The sequence below is a fragment of the Petaurus breviceps genome, unplaced genomic scaffold (genome assembly GCF_028583685.1).
Source record: "Petaurus breviceps papuanus isolate PSGF00001 unplaced genomic scaffold, PetGlider_PUasm1.0 37, whole genome shotgun sequence".
NCBI lineage: Eukaryota > Metazoa > Chordata > Mammalia > Diprotodontia > Petauridae > Petaurus > Petaurus breviceps.
The window spans coordinates 1,260,882-1,280,156 of record NW_027186296.1 but is presented as its reverse complement, the minus strand read 5'-3'; the positions used below and the strand labels follow the sequence as shown (position 1 = coordinate 1,280,156).

General features: G+C 36.1%; 1 protein-coding gene and 1 long non-coding RNA gene across 6 annotated transcripts in view; one reads left to right on the top strand and one right to left on the bottom strand.

Moving 5' to 3' along the window:
* Nucleotides 1-19,275, top strand: part of CDIN1 (CDAN1 interacting nuclease 1) — a 274,152-nt gene that overhangs the window by 209,735 nt on the left and 45,142 nt on the right. The window lies entirely within an intron of this gene.
* LOC138168795 (uncharacterized) overlaps nucleotides 1-19,275 on the bottom strand; it is an 83,408-nt gene that overhangs the window by 21,946 nt on the left and 42,187 nt on the right. Inside the window, exon 3 of the long non-coding RNA XR_011170212.1 lies at nucleotides 8,794-8,911. This is a non-coding gene — a long non-coding RNA (uncharacterized lncRNA). The remainder of the gene's footprint in view (nucleotides 1-8,793; nucleotides 8,912-19,275) is intronic.

Genomic DNA, 19,275 nt, shown 5'->3' with positions numbered 1-19,275 from the left:
CCTTTTAGATAAGGGGGTCTTAACTTTTTTTTAACGTTATAGACCCCTTTTTATAGTCTGGTGATCAATAGAAAATGGTATCCACATCCAGAGAAAAAAACTTTGGAGTCTGAATGAAAATGGAAGCATACTATTTGCTCACCTTTTCTTTTGTTGTTTTCTTTCTTCCTTCTTGTGGTTCATCCCACTAGTTGTAATTATTCTTTACATCTTGACTAATGTGAAAATATGTGTAATATGAATGTATATGTAGATCCTAGATCAGATTACACTTCATCTTGGGGAGGAGGAAGGGGGGGAAGGGGGAGAAAATTTAAAACTCAAAATCTTACGGAAATGAATGTTGAAAACTAAAAATTAATTTAAAATTATATTTTTAAAGTAGTCTGGTGAAACCCATATATCTTTTCTCAGAATGGCATTCTAGATGCATACATTATAAATAAAATCAAGTGAAATAAAACTATCAAGAATATATACATATTAGCTTTGCCTAAAAAGCAGTAGTTCTAAACTTGATGTCTGCCTCTAGCTTCTGATTCAAATTTATCTGTTTTCCCTCTGATTCAGAGTTATCTGTTTATTAATATATACATATACATGTGTTTATATACATATGTGTATGTACATGTACTTATGTATACACACCTATATATGTGTGTATATGTGTCTCCACAGAACTCAGGTTTAGAACTATTACTTTAGAGGTACTTTGGGACCTTACAGTACCTCATCATTTTTAAATTTAGCAGTCCAATATCATAGGTCTAAAAAATTTCGTTGCATGTAGCATGATTAGCCTACATTTCACACCACCCACTAAAAGTTTACCTTATTCTCAACAAAAAATTTGAGTAAGCTGATCAAGAACAATTTCTTTTTCTTTAGAATAATTTTCAGCTTGCTTCATATTAATGTATTACCAATGTCACATGGAAAATAAATTTACATTTTATATTGCATTGGTAAATATGCTGGAAATAGCCAAAGGGAAAGGAATAAAAACCTTCTCTTTTATGGGTTGCTTATTAGTGATGACTCCTCAAAGGCAGCCTGTTATGTTTTCCTAGGCCAATAAAAATTAGCAGTTATCTTCTGTTATAGCTGACTGATTTAACAAACATTTCTTGTTTGCCTCAATTCTAATCACCTTCTCCAAACAGCAGCTCCAGGTATTAATACTGACTCCAGACATGACACATTAGCCTTGACACATCCAAATATTGTTCATCTTCCAAAGTTGAGATACTCCAGTTTGGCTCCTTACTGAGTTTATTTATGTATCTAAAAGCATATCTTACCACCTACTAGACTTGATATGAATTTCCCTGTAACCTGTCACCATGTCCCAGCTTCAGCAGTCTTTCACTGGGGAGATGGATGAGGACTGAAGCACAACTCAGTCTCAGGAGATAGATAAGAAATTCAAACCAGTGAGTGGTATTTTGGATTTCCCCACTGCTGAAAGACATCTTTGATATCTGCTTAAAGTAAGGAGGAGGTAAAGAATGGAATTTTAACCTTAGCAGAAATCTCAGAGCCTCCTGTCTTTTTTTGAGGGGGTTAAAGGGTGGAGGGGAGGGGAGATAAGATTTTTAACACAATTCTTCCTATTATCTCTTTTACTATTGACCCTGTTGGAGGAGGGGAAAATGTATTCATAAATGGGAGAGAGAACTCCAGTAATTAACAGTATCAAATATATTCATTTTAGAGAAAGTCATCAAAGGTTTGTTCCTTATGCTACGTAGCATTCATTCCTATGGCTGCCAGTCTTTGTCATGCTAAACATCCTGTGGTATAAAATGCATTTGGCAAAGTTGTGCCCATTTTGTCATTGGGAAAACCGTGGCTCAGAGGGCCCAGATGGGGTTGCACATGGTGAACTGAGGAATCAAGGCAAGAACCCAGAGATATAGCTTAAGGGATTGTCTGGGATCATAGAATTCCATCACCATTGCTTTTGTAAGACAACTAGCTTAGGTCATTCTTGGCAAGGTTAGTGAATTAGTATCCTATTCCCTAGGCCCTTTTCAATGCATGGTTTGGAACACCTCCACTTGCTGAAAACTCCCATTGAAATCTTTATCAATGGTATTTGCATAGGCAAAATGGAATCAAACTATTGCCATGCAGTTTTTAAAAGGAAAATTTATGTGAATGGATTGTCATTAGTGATAATTCAGCCAAAGACACCTATCTCCCCCAAGGACTCTGTCTTCAGAAGACTTTTGTGGGGAAGTTTGGTGTGTTGGGGGTGGGAGCGAGGACAGGGTTTAAAACAAAGCTGTTTTTGAGGTATGAAACAAGCTTAGTTGTTTTGTTTTTTTTTAAACAGTACAACGAGTAACAGAGGTTCCTTTTTACTGGGGGGGAAAAAGAAAAGACAGACATTTGTCAGACTTTTGAGGAGGAATTTTGCTATTGAGATAAAAGTCCAGTAATGAGAAATAGGGAAAGAGAAGGAACAGGTATTACAAAAGAATGTAATGTATTGAAAACTGTTTGCATAGATATGGCTTCACTTGAGCCAAGATTCAAAACTCAAGAGTGTTTATAGTGGAAAAGAAAAAGGAGCCAGAAGATTAAACTCCAGTCTCTAGGGAGACGAGCTTAGGCATAGGTATGCATGGACCCTATACCGTACATTGTGAGGCAGTCAAGTGGCTAATAACTAAAGTCTTCGTATTGGAGGGCAGATGATTTGCATTTCAGAATTTTCAGAATAGACAGGATTTCTCATTGATTTAAAGCTGGAAAGAGCCTGATATTATTTCACCAAGTCATTCAGTGGATGTGGTTCTTGAGTATGGCCAGAATTATATGGTGTGTTAATGTTTCTTGAGGTCCTGACCTACACTGTAGATTAGAAAGCTGTTTAAATATTAAAATGCAAAGCAAACAAAATTGCTATTGGAATAGAAAATTACAGAGTCCTAATGCCTGGTCTTTCTTTGTGGGTGCAACTGGTGTAGATACCATGTGTTTGTTGAAACTAACTCAGTTAAACATGCCTTATCTGTAGGGTCACTCAATAAGTGAGCCAGTTTTTTTGGGGGGGAGAGAGGGGTATGTGTGTGTGTATGTATTTTAATTCCAAGTTACAGAATATATAACTTCAAAGCAAATCAGATCTCTGTTTATCCCTCTTATATGTCAGAGTTTAAGTGCTATGTTTTATGTATACAGTCATTGTGACAGTTGAAAAGACTATAGAAAGGGGGAAAAAAGCAATTACAGAATTGTTTTAAAGAATTATGTAGCAAGGATAAAGGCTTTTAGAAACTACAGAGCAGTTTTAACAATTAGATCACCTGAAGTCAAGCTGCAAAATTATGTCCTAATTATTTGTGATGACTAATTAAGCATAAAGTTAGAAGCCTTGAAAGAATTTAAGAAATATTTTTTCTTTGATTTTTCAACCAAAAAAAAAAAACCCCACCCCATCATTTTCTATTTTAGCAGTTTCCACAACTTAAACATTAAATTCCTATTGTTTGATTTCTGTTATATTAGTAGTGTGTGTTTTGCAATTCTAATCTTACCGTTTTTCTTTCTTTATCACCAAAGTAGGCCTTTTGAAGCCGGGAAATTTTTCATAGCAATATTGACAGTGTTCACATTTGCATGATGACAGCCAAGGAATGGAGAAGTAATTTTTGAAATTGCAGAAGTATTTAGAACACTGATAAAAACTGAAATATATTTTTGATGGATTGAAGTTAAGCATACATGATTTTTTCCTGCTGTCAAAAGGCTCTGAATTTAGTGAATATTTGCCTGCTGTGAGAATGCAAGATTAACATCACAACCATCACCCGGGCACCCAAACCCTGCAATTTAATAGCTTTTTAGGTTCTTTCCTTTTTCTAAACAGCAATTAATCTCATTTTAGTACAATTTTCTCGTTTCTGAAGTCTCTCATTGAATCGCTGTTTTGTTCATATTTGGCTTCAGCTCCTCTGCATAGTCATTAAAGTCCCAATTAATGTCACCTTTCGCTGAAGAGTACTCATTTTTATTGAGAAAATGACAGTTGCTGCCATGAGTAGTGCAGTGTAATATACATTAATTGCCCTGTAACACTGGTAATTACGAGTTTTTCAAGCCTCTCAGTAAACTGTCATGCCTAGACAAGACTGTGCTAAAATAGATTACTCATTAGGGAGACCTGTCCTATTTTCTGGTGGGTTCTTAGTGTTGGTTTAAAAAGGGATGGGGGGGGGGGGCAGAAGGGGGAGGAAGAATCTTGAGCTTGAACAAATAGTTGCCAAGAGCGATTTCCTACAACATCATCCTTGTGTTGAGTTTTTCAGCCATCACTTAAGGCTGCGGTCAGCAAATAGGGTGCTGTGGACTCGAGAAATGGCGAGATTCAAGCCTTTGTTTATGTGGCTGGGGGACATGGGTTCAAGGGTCCCTTGCTCAGAGGGCAATGCTACATGTAAAGGAAGAGCCTTCTTGAAGGGTGTTGTATTAAAATAGGCTTACGGTATATTGTTTCAAAAAAAAAAAGTCCTAGAGGCCCCCCATAATTTTGTACTTGGCAATACTTTGTCACCTCATTACTGGGAATTTGGCAAGTGAAGATTGGGAAGCCTCTTAAACAAATCCTTCTGAATCCCTGGCATTGCCGGGGCCTGGTTCATGTAAACCATTTGAAGTACTTCATGTAGTTATAAGGTATAGTTTTTCAAATTTTTAGATCAGTGAGTTGAAAGAATTGGGATGATGTATGTGAAAAGTACCCAGTTCCAATTTTGCTCAATACATACTTGCTGAATAAAAAACCCAGTGGATAGAATCTTTTTTCCTCCCTTTCAAATCATGTTCTAATTTCAGCACAAACATATTTTTCTCCCTACTCCTCATTTCTATCATATTTCATTTGTTTGGATTTTAAACACAAAATAGTCTACTTTAAAGCCCATCGTGGGGCTGAACTGACAAAAGAAAACCTTTGTTTTATCTTTGTTATAACACCTGCTTTAGGCAATCTGCTCTTTCTCTCTCGGTCTAAATGAATTTTGTCACAGCCTTTCAAATTCTCTTGTGGTGATGAACTAATGAAAGTAGATAGTACAATTTGTGCTGACCAGGTAGCAACTGCCAAGCTCCCAGCTGAGAATAGTTTAAAAAAATAAATAAAATGCAGCATTATATCACTGATTTACCCATTACCCAACATTAATAGTGAGAGACCTTGGTGTGTTTATCTGTTTGTATTGGTGTGCATTTATCGAATTGTTTATGACAAGACTAATTGGGGTAATTGTAGACACTGAAATTACCTGTCAGCTATATGTAACCACACTCCCTTTCTTTCTGACACATGATGACAACTGAGGGACCCCGTAGCATTACTCATGATAGCTTTTCGAGTGGTAATAAGGACGATAGGGGCCTTGGCTAATTTGACATGGACAGCCTTCACAACAAGAAGCCAGCTAAATGACTTGTCAGGAGGGGAAAGAAGTCAGAAAAGTAATGGAGTCCCCCATGGCGCTCTGACAGGGAGATGAGGCAATTTGAACGGAAAGTGAAAAGGCTTCAGTTTGTCAAGTATTTAGAACAATCAGAGAACAGCTAGAGGCTGGAACCTGACAATAAATTTGTGAACCATGGTAGCAGTTTCATATAGGTCAGTTATTTCATAATGGCTGTGCAGTACTCAGAGGTTTCTGCTTTCGTAGCACTCTTCACAGTTACCAACCAGTACTTTGTCACCTTAAATTTGTGCCCCGCTTTACACAGTGGGAAAAACGGTTAAGGTGACAGAGGACCAGAAATGTAAGACAGCGTGATTTTTTTTTAGACAGTGGTCTGTTGAAAAATAAACAAAAATCTAGCCACGTAATCGGGTGATTACTACCATTATACACAAGGGATGTTAACTCTTTGAGGTGGGGAGCTCCAACCATTTGGTTCAGAGCAGCACCAGAAGTGCTTTCTCTTTTGCCATTGGTCAACTACAACAAGTCTCACAAAATCCAGGGCTCAGAGTCTATTACCCTCTATTATCCCTCCATTTCACACAGTATACCTAAAATTTCTCTAGGCACTTTTTTTTTTCTCTGAATGGCTCAAGCAATACTATAATACTAATCTCACAGCTAGGGCATTTCATGGGGTATTGCATTTGATGAAACGACTAGAAAACTGGTTACACAGATAACCTACCAAAAATGTGATCCACCATTTCTAAACAAAACCAAACAGAACAAAATTTAAAGCTCTGTGGATTGGGGCGGCCAGGTGGCTCAGCGAGTAAAAGCACCGGCTCCAGTGTTGGGACGACCTGGAGATCGAATCCCAAGCTCAGACAACTCAGCACCACACCCAGAAATAACTGGCCGTGTAACCTTGAGCAAGTTACTTAACCCCGATTGCTTTAAAAAAAAAAAAAAAAAAAGCTCTGTGGATTGACCCTACCTTACAGTGAGCAACTAATATGTTAATATGTTAAGAAGTGATAATGATCTCTGTTCATAAAGTTTTACCATTCTTACCTGCTTCTTTTCACTTTATAATTTTTGGCTTTTGGAGAAATTTATGAACTTTTAGAAAAGTAAGCTTTTTTAAAAAAATCAATCTTTCATTAATACCTTTTTTTTCCTTTAAATGACAGTTACTTCCCATTGACCTTCCATACACACACACACATACACACACACACACACACACACACACACACACACACACACACCACTCTTGTAACAAAGAAATATGGAAGGCCATGTATGAGGAACCACAAGGAGACCATTTTGAAAGAATGGAAATAATACTGAATTTTTAGCAAAATGATTTGGGTTTGAACCTTATTTTGCCAGCCATTTTCTGGGTAACCTTGCAAAAGTTAGTCATTTCACCACTCTAGGTTTACATATAAAATGAAATTGAACTGGAGAACACCCCCCTCAGGTCCCCTCCCATGTTTAAGTCTGTGATCCTGTAAAACAGTGGCCAGGTCTCATGGTGTATGCCTCATTCTGCATCCTCTACCAAAAGGAAGGAGGCATGCTTCAGTGTCAGCTCAGTGCTGGGGGAGTTATGTGACTGGCCTTTACTTGTGAATTCTTAAACAAATATATATATTAAAATGCATAATGGAATAATAAACATATTTGTCCAATACCATATTTTATGTTCCCTTAATATAGTTTTTCTTCTTAAATCCTTACAAAGACCACAATATACTTTATATGAGGAATGTACCTTTATTATTACATAAAGCTTTTCTTCCAAAGGGTTCAAAATATTCAGCCAGACTACATCTGTCTTTTCCAAAGCTTTTTAAAGTAATGGAGGAAAAAAATAGCTTTCTTTCAGTGATATTATTTCTACTGTATTATTTCTACCTTATGAATATTTTGATCTTTATGTGAAAATATTTCTTGTTAAATTTTATATAATCATATAGCTATTAATTCTTTGTTATAGCTCATAAATCTTCTGACCAACATTTGGTCTAAGGAAGATACTATTAAACCCAACCTAATCAGTTTCCCATATCTTCAACTCATAGATCAGAGGGTGGGCTGTTGTAAACCTACAGAGGGAAGCCCTTTAGGGATTTGGGGTCGAGGTGGTGAGATGTAGAGTAAGGAGAAGTGTAAGAGTCAATTATAGTCTCATGGATAGCAAATCTGTTCCAGAGTTGGAATGTGACATAGACACTGAGTTGAGAATAGACACTGTAATTGAGAATGTGGGATGGGGCATCTCCAGTCTCCATGCCTTTGTATATACTGTTCCCCATCCCTGGAACATACCCTCTCCTCCCCTCTGCCTCTTAGACTACCAAGTTTCTGTTAAGCTCATTCAGCTTAAACAATAGCTCTTAAATAAAGCCTTCCTTGTCTGATCCTCCCAGCCTCTTGTGACTGCCCTCAGAAATTATTTATGGCATTTATTTTGTATCTAGGTTGCACATTTTTTCTTCACAAAAAAGAATATAAGCTCCATGAGAGCAGGATGTGTTTTATCCCTATTGCCTAACTCAGAGCCTTGGCACATAGTAGGTCCTTAATGAATGTATGTTGATCAATTGATGTGATAATCACATAGCATCTGCAATTTCTTCAGGCTGGAGAACTCCCTAGGACTTAGAATATTTGTCCCAGGATAGGTGCCTGAGGTATATAAAGATAAAATGACTTGTCCAGGATGTCCTGGCTAGTAAGTATCAGAGTCAGGATTCATACTATCTGTCTCATACCCGACCCTGCCTTGGTTTCCTTGCATATGATCTACAAATGTGGATGTAGATGGGAAGAATAAAGAATTTGTTTCTATTAATTCTTTTTGTCCCTAACTTCCTTAAGTCTATATATGGGCACTATAAATCACTTTAGACCCTGTTTTAGACTAGTTTCCAGCTCTGATACCATGTTTGTGTGAGAAATTGCCCAACATTTGAAGGAAAAAAACAAAGCTACTTTCCATCCCAACTTCTCTATGCAATGTGTTGATATCTTGTAGACTCCCTTCTGACATCAGTTATTACATAGGAAATGCTTTCATCCAAAATCAGGCAATTATGACCAGAAACGAAGGGTATGTAGGCTCTCCAGTGTCTAAGGCAAGTTCTTCTGGACTCCCTAGAACTTGGGAGCTGGTCATGTCTCTCCCCTATCAGGACACTCTGTATCTAGAGTGATTCCAAGTGTTCTCCTGAGTTCTTCTCTAATGCCTTTGTTCCAGCTGTCAGTGGAGATTGTTTCATTCATGCCTCTAATTGCTTCATTGCTAGGGCCTGACAATATTGTCAGAGACCTTATTGGCTCTTCTTACCTCAGATTTACATATAGCATCCCAGGGCTTTCTTTAGGGCACTTAGCATTTTCCTTCAAATGATCTGGTGATCTGCGATTCAGGTTTTCATCAGCCAATAGATAGTCTTTCTTCTTTGCTGCCATAGTCCAGAAAAGAGAGAAAACAGTGAAACCTGTGTTTGTTACCCAACTTCAAGGAAGCTCAGGCATAGTCACTGGTGCAAGTTTCACTAAGTTATAGCTATTCTTGACATTGAAAGATAAGCTTATGGACAACATTTGGCTTCTAATTTAGTTCAACAGCTATTTATGCAACAAGGCAGGCACTGGGCTCAGCACTTGAAGAGGACCAAGAGAAGAGTAATATGTAGTCCCTAATTTTAAGGAGTTTATGATTAAAAATAGATAAAGATAGTCATTCATATGGTAAAGCTTTGTGCAGGCTTATTAGTAACATTAAGCAACAACGTCATTAAATCAGATGTACCTTGAGAAAATTAGGTACAACGGTAAAGAATTTAACAAGCCTTTGGGGCCTCTGATCACTGCATAAGATTTTAAGCAAACTTTTTACACATGCAGGCCAAGTAACTTATATGAATGAAGTTGTACATGTTTTTATGAACATGTGTATATAAATATATGTCTGTGTATATGAAAGAATTTAAGGGTCATAAGTGGGGCCAGAAAAAACAGTGTTTCAGAGCAGATAGAGACCTCACCTGAGAGTCTAGAACCCCTGGGCTGAAGTCCTGCCTTGAACACAGTAGCTGTGACCCTAGGCAAGTCCTTCACAATTCTCAAATTCACTTTCCTCATCAGTGAAATGGGCACAGTACAAGGTTGTTGTGAGGACCAAATGAGTTAATATATGTAAAACACTTTGCAAAACTTATTCATCAGATTACTGTTTTGTTATTTGTTAGTTTGTTACTGTTATAAAGGTACAGACAAGGCACTAACTGGTCTGCACTGATACTAAATATAGAATTCCCTATATCAGTAGTTTCCAAAGTGTGGTCAGGAGCCCTTAAGATCTTTTCAGTGGGTCCATGAGGTCAAAATTTTTTATGCTAATTCTTGGATGTTATTTCCCTATTAAAATACTCCACCTTTTTCCAACTATATATCGGAATGAGATTTTCTTAATGTGCTTCAGACAAAATAATATGTCACCAAACTGAATACAAAGCAGATATGAGAATCCAACTTTCTTCTATTAAGCTAGACATCCAAGAAACAGGCAAAAAATATGTAAAACAATAGCATTCTTCTCAAGAAGTATTTGTTATTTTGGAAAATACATTTTCCATAAGTATGTGTTGCTTATTTTAACATAAAATGAGTTTGTTGTTATTTAAGGTAATTACTAATTTTAAAACGTTATTAGTTTTCATTTCTCATTCAGGAAACATACTAAAACTCTTTTAGCATCTTCAATAATTCTATAGTGTAAATATAGAATTATGTTTTACATAATTGCACATATATAATTTATGTCAAATTGCTTACTATCTTAGGGAAAAGGAGAGAGAGAAAATTTGAAACTCAAATTTTATAGAAAATGAATGTTAAAAATTGCACTTACATGTAATTGGAAAAAATAGAATACAATTTTAAAAATAAGAATTCTTTAGGGTAAAGAAACAAAAAAAATTTAGAACTGCTGCCCCATACCAATGAAATCACAGGTCTGGTCCCTCTCTCTGTCCCTGAGTGAGGAGAAGTGCTATGGGGATTCAAAGGAGGGAGAGAGCACACTGATTCGGAGGGATCAAACGAACTCCATAGTAGAGGATGCATTTTTGGTGGAACTTGAATAATAGGTAGGTTTTAAACTGGCCAGCGAGGGCAAAGCAAGGACACCAAACAGCAATAAAAACTTTTAATCATTCCTTTATTTAACTTCAGTTTCAGATACATCCTACTTCCTTACCTGTGGTTCTTTTCCTGATAGTTTTAGAAGTAGAATTTGCAACCAGAATTAAAGTAATGGGAATAATACTGAAGAATTTAAAATCTTATTTTCTATTTCTTCTGGGTATTGGGTCCATGAGCTATAGTTAAATTGCAATAAAGAAGCTTGTTATTTTTCTTTGGAGGCTTAGAAGATGGTAAGGTAGACATTCCCAAAATTATAAATGGAGTCTCAAAATGCATTGTCTAGAAAAGATGTTATAAATGGGGGTCAGTTTCCTAGTCCAGTCCCAAACAGCCTTTTTTGACCCATAATGTTACTAAACTATAATACTAATAATATCAGTATGAGTTATGGGTCCTGGGGGCACTATATGGTAGATTATAAAAAGAAAAAATGTCTTCCCTTTTTCTTGTTTTGAAGGCTGACCAGAGGGAGCTGTTTGAAATAGTTTTTGGCATCTTTCTACCTCCTCTTCTTTCTCTTCAAATTCATTGGTACCCAGAACCCTCTGTACCACTTCTCTTTCCAGAGAGACAGAGACACAGAAACAGAGATAGAGAGAGAAACAGAGACAGAGATCAAAACAACCACTCCTGTAGGATAGCCAGCTGGTCTTAGTCAAGTGTTAGGAGGAAAGGAATCTGACTGAAGTAATTCAGACCAAGGTGTGAAATTGTGTGTGTGTGTACATATATACACACATGCGCATATATATACACACATGTTCACATTTACATACATATTTTGAATTTTTTTAAAGATGGCTTAGAAAACTAAATTAATTTCTAATTGGTAAAATTTCAATTTTATATGATAATATGAAAAAATTCATTCACTGTAAACATTTCCATATGTGGAATATTGGGGGCCACCTACCTGGGTGTGTGTTTAATTATGATATTGTTGTATCCCATGATTCTCCAGGAATTTGTAAGGAGGAAAGAATTATCATGAGCTTTTAAAAACCTACTATATTGAATGGTCACTAATGCTTTAGTCTTCTCCTTTGCCCGCTTTGACAAGCAGCCATGTGCAGACTAAAACTGACTTAAATTTTTTATATTTGTAGTTTTGTTTGTGGGTGAACAGTGTTATATGGTGCCTGCCTTGTCCAGTGGTTCTCCATTCTTTTCTCAAAGACAATGTTCACAATATATAAATCTGTATCTATATCTTCTGTATCATCTCTAAATTAATTGGGTTTGGGTTTTTTTTGGGGGGGTGGACTTCTCACAGTCATTAATCCTGAACCATATTTTACAACTTTAAAAAAAATTCTCTTTCACTGTGCTCACTATCGCATTAAGGTCATTGTATGTTGATTTGACTTGGAAGATTTATAATTTTATTTGGAATTTACTTGTTATATTAACAAATAAGGAAAAAAAATTTTTCCTATTTTTATTGGTTTTTCCCTATTTTTGTAAGAAATTTTATTGATTTTTTCCCTATTTTTGTAAGAAAAAATAGAATAGGACAAGACAAGCAGATTCTAGGAAATATAATAGTGGTTTTGTTGGGGGTTTTTTCCACTTATTTACAAATTAGCTCTTCACAAGGACATGAATTCAGATCCTGGCTCTGGTACTTGTTACCTCTGTGACTTTAGGAAATTACCTTATCATCCTGGGTCTGTTTCTTCCTTTTAAGAAAAAGAAGCCACAACCTAGAAGATTGCTTTTTCCCCCTCTCTTAGCCCCAATAATTTTGCCTCAATTGAAAAGATCTTAATTGAGATAGGATAAGTGATAGAGCCTTCTCAGAGTGAAAAAAGACTTGGGTTACCATGCTATCTCTGAGAATAATAATAGTAATAATGATTATAATAATAGTGGCGTTTATATAGGGTTTTAAGGTTTGCAAAGTGCCCTGCACATATTATCTCATCTGATCCTCAAAACAACACTGTGAGATAGGCTCACATCATGGCTCCACTACTTATTACTGCTGTGACCTTTGGTAAGTCCCCTAACCCCTTTGGGCCTCAATTTCTCCATCTGTAAAATGAGGAGGTTGGAGTAGATGACTCTCAAGATTCAAAATCTATAATCCTATGATACTGAATATTTTTAAAATAGAAATCTAGGTTAAGCTATATTCAAGTAATAATTGTTATTACCCATAAACAAATCTGTCTGTTTGATAAAATGGGATTTTATTAGTTACTTTTTAAGATCATAAAGTGTTACTAAAACTTAAGACTATCAAACTATACTAATTGAAACCCTTTAAAAAAAATCCACAATGTCAAAATGAGTTTCAACAACTTTTTCATTCACCATAGATTTCAATGTCCTGTTGACCATTAATAAAAGTATAGTTAGTTTGCAAATTTTCTAGACAGATTTGCATGTTTCAAATGGTATGTTGGTTAACACAAATGACTCTCCAAATGGAATTTCAGACAGCCTTACAAGTTTTGGTAGAAAAACAATTAAGGAGTATGGGGATTCCCATACCTTGTCTTCATAAGGTCTGCAAGTTCATCTTCCCTAAGTTGATCCTGATTTTCAGTTTCTCCTTACATTCATTTCTGAAGGTGTAGAATTCAAGTGTATTTGTTATACAACTACTGCAATGGTTACCACATCACTTGATCTGGGGTCTTGAGCATGAGTGGTGACTGCAGGTGTGAATCATTTATGAGACAAGGAAGCAAGAGTAGTAAGCTTGTACTGTCCCTTTTAATGTATTTCATTTTCCTAAAATAAGCAATTTTTCTACCCATACACATAGAATTCTCATTTTCAAAGATAATCCTAAGCTTCAGCTTAAATTTCACCCCCCACACAAGAAATTTTTTCCCTATCACCCATTAAGGATAGTACCTCTATGAAATTATCTCCAATTTATACATAGTTTTTTTGTATGTTGTATGTAGTTTTTTGTAAGTTGTCCCCATTAGGTTATGAGTAGAGAGAATTTTTTTGGGCCTTTATTTTTATTCACAGTGCCTGGCATATAGTAAGTACTTAATAAATTCTTCTTAATTTTGACTACAGAAAAACAAGTTCCTGGATGACAGAGACCATTGTTTTTCCCCCCTCAAAATTTATAACCGCAGTGCCTTGCACAATGTTTTGCATGTAGTTGTTGCTTAATATAAGATGTCCCATACATATATATATATATACACACACACATACATATATATACACATATACATGCACACACACACACATATATATATATATACACACACATATACATGCATATATATATATATACATATATATATAAAATGTCCCAAAAGTCTTACTTCAGTTTTCAGATTTAAGTGCTTGTTGGATTGGATAGTGAATTATGATCTCTGTCTTATTTGCTTTAAAAGAATATTGCCAAAAAATCAGTCATTTCTACATTCAGTCTATGTTCCCTTTTATCAGTAAATGTAATGGGTTATTGCTTTATAATATAATTCCTACTTTTTCCCCATGACTTACCTTGATATTCTGTATTTTTATTTCTCCAAATGATTTATTTTGTTTTGTTTAGTTTTGCAAATATGTCCTTAGTAGTCTAATTGGTGTAGCAATAAATCCATAAATTAATTTTGGTACTACTGTCGTTTTTATAATTTTGGCACAGCCCAGCCTGGAGCACTGAATTTAAGTTCTTTATTTCTCAAGGAGTGTCTTATAATTATATCTATTAAGGTATTGAGCCTACTTTTGTAGACTAACTTTTAGATATTTTGTGAATTTTTGAGTTATTTTGAATAGGACTTTTTTCTTTTGTATTCTCTTTGATTTTATTATTACTATCTAGAAATGCTATTGATTTTTGTGTCTTATTTTAAAATCTGCTACTTGATTGAACTTATTAATTTTCTGAATCAGTTTCTTTCCTTATTCCCAAGGATTTTCTAAATAAACTATCATGTAATCTTAAAATAGGGATCAGTTTCTTTCCTCTCCCTCTATCTTTATGCCTTTAATTTCTTTGTCTTTTCTTACTAGCAATTGCTAGCATTTTCGGAATACATTTAATAGCGAGGAAAGAAGGCCTCCTTCCTTTATTTCTGTATTTATTGGGAAAAAATCTAGTGTTTTCCCATTGGATAAAATACTGGGTTTTCATTTTAGATACTTTTTATCAAGAAAAAAAGGTCCTTTTCCTATACTTTATAAGATTTTTACTTTTTAGCATAAATGGAAGTTGTACTATGTCAGATTTTGTCAGTATCTACTGATATAATGGTGAGACTCTGGGTGTTTTTGTTTTTAATATGATTCATTATGTTAATTGTTTTGTAATGTTGAGTCATCCTTGCATCCATAATAGAAATCAAACTTGATTATAGTGAGTGCTTTTTAGATAAATCACCATTGTTCTTTTTTTGGCTGGAATTTTTCTTATAATTTCTAAATTGATTTCCATTACTGCTATTAGCCTTCAGTAATTTTTCTTTGTTTTGCCCTCACCCACTTTAGGTTTTAGGACTATATTTGAAGACATTTGTCATTTTCCTTCTCTCTCTTTTTTTTTTGAGAATAACTTGTGTAGGAGACGTTATCAGTTGTTCTTTTAAAAGTTTGAGAGAATCCTCCTATAAATTTATTGAATGAGATTGTTTTCTTTTATGACCCTTTTAAAACTAGCTCAATTTCCTTTTCTGAATTTTGATTATTGAGTGTTCTGTTCATTTGTATGTGTATTTTATATTTTTGTAGATAGTAGTCTATTTCTTTTGAATTCTCAGGAGGGTTTATTTTTTTAATTCAGTTGCATGTAGTAGGTTTCAATGATTCTTTTTACTTGTTATTTCATCTTGTTCATTTTTGTTAATTGTATCTGCCTTTTTAATCAGGATAAATAATGATTTATTCATTTCATTAATCATTTAAAAAAAACAGCTTTGTGGGCAGCTAGGTGGTGCAGTGAGTAAAGCACCAGCCCCAGAGTCAGGGGGACCCGAGTTCGGTTCTGGTCTCAGACACTTAACACACACACACACACACACACACACACACACACAAAAACTAGCCGTGTAACCTTGGGCAAGTTACTTAACCCCAATTGTCCTCCAAAAGGCAAAAAAAAAAAGAAAAAAACAGCTTTGAGCTTTTTTTTTAACCTTAGCATAGTGTTTGCACATAGTAAATAGAAATACTTAATAAATGTTTAATTTGTTGTTGGATTTTTTAATAGCTCTCTGTTTTTTGATTCAAATTCATCTACATTTCCTCTAATTTTCAAAATTTCCTCTTTTGTGCTTATTTGAGGGTGGTTTATTTGTTTATATTTTTAATGTTTCAATTGCATTACTCTCCTTTTTTATTTTATTGATAAGCTTATATTTCTGATGAAAAGTCCATCTTTACTTGTATAGCTTCTTGTGTAAGCTCTAAGAGTAGATTCTTTTTTCCTGTGTAACAATTTCTGAGTGATGATGATAATGATAGTTAGCCTTTATAATAGCTCCTACTGTGTACCAGGCATTGTGCTAAAGAGCTTTATAGATTATCTCCCAAATACCCAGGGAGGTGTAGGGGCTGTTATTATCCCTATTTTACAGATAAGGAAGCTGAGGCAAACAGGGTTATTACTACCCTGGATCACACAGCTGGTAAGTGTCTGAAGCTGGATTTGAACTCAGGTCTTCCTGAGCCCAGGTCCAGAGCTCTATCCACTGTGTCACCTACCTGTCCCTGTTATTATGATAACCTTTTTGAGTTGGAAGAATTTCCAAGCTACAAGAAAATGATTTGATGCCAACTTCTAGACCCCTTTAGCATCCATATATATTTATGCCTTTTATCCAACTAGATCAGCTTCACTATTTCCCAAATGTGAAGCACAATTATATCTGTCAATTAGAACTATGTTTACCAACATCCTAAATTTATTTCACAGTAGATTGGATGGGTTTTTTTAGGACCTAAGATGAAATATTCCCTTGACATTTCCCAGAGTCCTATTTGACAGCTAGGTGGTGCATTGGATTGAATTCTAGGCCTGAAGTTAGGAAGACTTGTCTTCCTGAGTTCAGATCTGGCCTCAGACACTTCCTAGTAATGTTATCCTGGGCAAATCACTTAACCTCTGCTTACCTCAGTTTCTTCATCTGTAAAAATGAGCTAGAGAAGGAATTGGCAAACCATTCCAGTATCTTTGCCAAGAAAAATTCAATTGCAGTCACAAAGAGCTGTACACAACTGAAAACAGCTGAAAGAGTATTGCATCTATTGTACCAAGTGGCTTAGAACAGTGTACCCTAGTAAACAGAGCACTGTTCTTGGAGTCAGGAAAATGTGAGACCAAATTTCACCTCTGACAGTAGCTATGTGAGTGTGTGCATGCCCCTTAATTTTTCTAATTCTTGGACAGCTCTCTAAGACTTCAAATCAATGGGGAATTCTGTCAGTGGAGATAATGGCTAAGTCCTTGATTTACTGACCAAAAGATGACAGGATATGTTACAACAACACAGGTGTGCCCAAATTGTGATTAGTACTTGCTTCCCCCCACTTCTGACCTGAAGCTCCAGTTCCAGCCCTGAGGCCCTGGGCTCCAGATTGGACAGAGCCCACCATACCTAACTGCTATACCACCCCTTCCTAGCCATCTTCATGCCATGTTGCTATCTATGCATGTGCCCTTTCCCCTCTGCCCTACATTCCATTTCTAGTTCTTGGAATAGTATTCAAATCAGTGCCACCATTCCTGAAAAGGGTTATTTCAATTAATTGCCCTAAGACTCCACTGTGACTTTCCTGACCAAAATGTTCTTTGCTAATCATCACTAACTTATATGTATTGTTTTCCCCTATTTAATGAAATTTCTTTGAGGGTATGGACTCTCATGCTTTTTATACTTAGGTACTGAAGGCTTTAGCCCAGCTAGGTGGCACAGTATATAAAGTGCAGGACCTGGAGTCAGGAAGACTCATCTTCCTAAGTTCAAATCTGGCCTGTCACTTACTACTTGTGTGACTCTGGACAAGTCACTTAACCCTGTTTGCTTCAGGTCCTTCATCTGTAAAATGAGCTAGAGAAGGAAAGAGCAAACTACTCCAGTATCTTTGCTAAGACAGCTCCAAATGGGGCTACAATGGGCCAGACAATACCCCAGGGCTTAGTATAGTGCCAGCCACATATGAGAACTTTTTAATTCCTTCATTCTTTCCATGTATGAGGTGCCTTCGGTCAAGCTTTCCAGAACCACATCCCTAAGGTATTTAACTATTCCAGTACTCACACCATTCTCTGCTCTTCCTTAGTGTTTGCAAAAGAATCTTTACCTACTGCCTTGAATATACCTCTCCCTTGCCTCTTCCTCTAGAATTCCTGACTTTCTTCAAGACCCAGTACAAGTGTCATGGAATATGGGTATCGTTAGGCATGTACTTCCTGAACTTACTATTTCTAATAGAACATAAGCTCCTTCAGGACAGGAGCCATTTGAGAATGTTGGCTTTTTCCCCTCTGCATCCCCAGTGCCTAAAATGATGCCCTGAATATAGTAGGTGTAGAACAAATGCTTATTGAATTAGTTGATTAGTTGTTATGGTTGTTGTTTGTCCTTCATTCTCGAGAGGACCATGCCATCAGGAAGGTGATGCCATGACTTACAAGGGAATTGGATTAAAGTGAGGGAGGGCTGTGCAAAGTCACCGATCTCACTTTCTCCTCTGAAGCCATCTGGGTCCAGTGGCAAGATATAGATCAGTAAGAATGGAGATAGCCCCCAGCTGATTAGTAATCAAGTATGAAAGAATTCAGATTGTAACTTAGACTTCAATCAATTAACAAGAATGTATTAAGTGACTGCTATCTATTAGTGACTACTATTTCTGTGCTCAGAGCCTATGATATGGAACAAAAGTGAAATTGTCCCTATCCTCAAACAGCTTACTTTTTAGCTGAGGGAAATAATATATGCATATATAGGTGGATAAAACAATAGGAACAAAGCAGTTGTGAAAGACTCAAAAAACAATCTAAAAGCCATAACCCAAAAAAATTGTTTGTAAAATGAATTTGTATAAAGAAAAGGGTACTTTCCAATCAACTTACATTAGTATTTGAGAGATTTATGCCAAGAGAAAAAGTTGGTCCCATAAATGCTACCATATTCTAGTCTCTACCATAAAACTTTTTTTTTCTTGTGCCCAGAAGGACATTTTGAAGAGTTCGCCCTCCCCTGCCTTGCACATAGAGAATGATGCTTATGATACATCTGCAATTTCGGATGTTGTCCTAGAAGGTATCTCAGTATTCATACTGCTGTTTTGTGGCACTAGACAAAGAAGTGCATGTTCAAGAAGGAGGCTTGAGATACTACTCTAGTCCCTAGCACCATCTGAACCTCACCATCTGGAGGTGGGGTTTCTTAGATACCCCAAGGACCATTCTTTAGCATGGAGTCTGTCTTCCTTCTGTCGGACAGACATCCATACCACTCACGAAAGAAAGGAAGGAAGGAAGGAAGGAAGGAAGGAAGGAAGGAAGGAAGGAAGGAAGGAAGGAAGGAAGGAAGGGAGGAAGGAGGAAGGAAGAAAGAAGAAAGAAAAAAAGAAAGAAGAGAGAAAGAAAGAAGGACAAAGAGAGAGGAAGGAAGGAAGGAAGGAAGGAAGG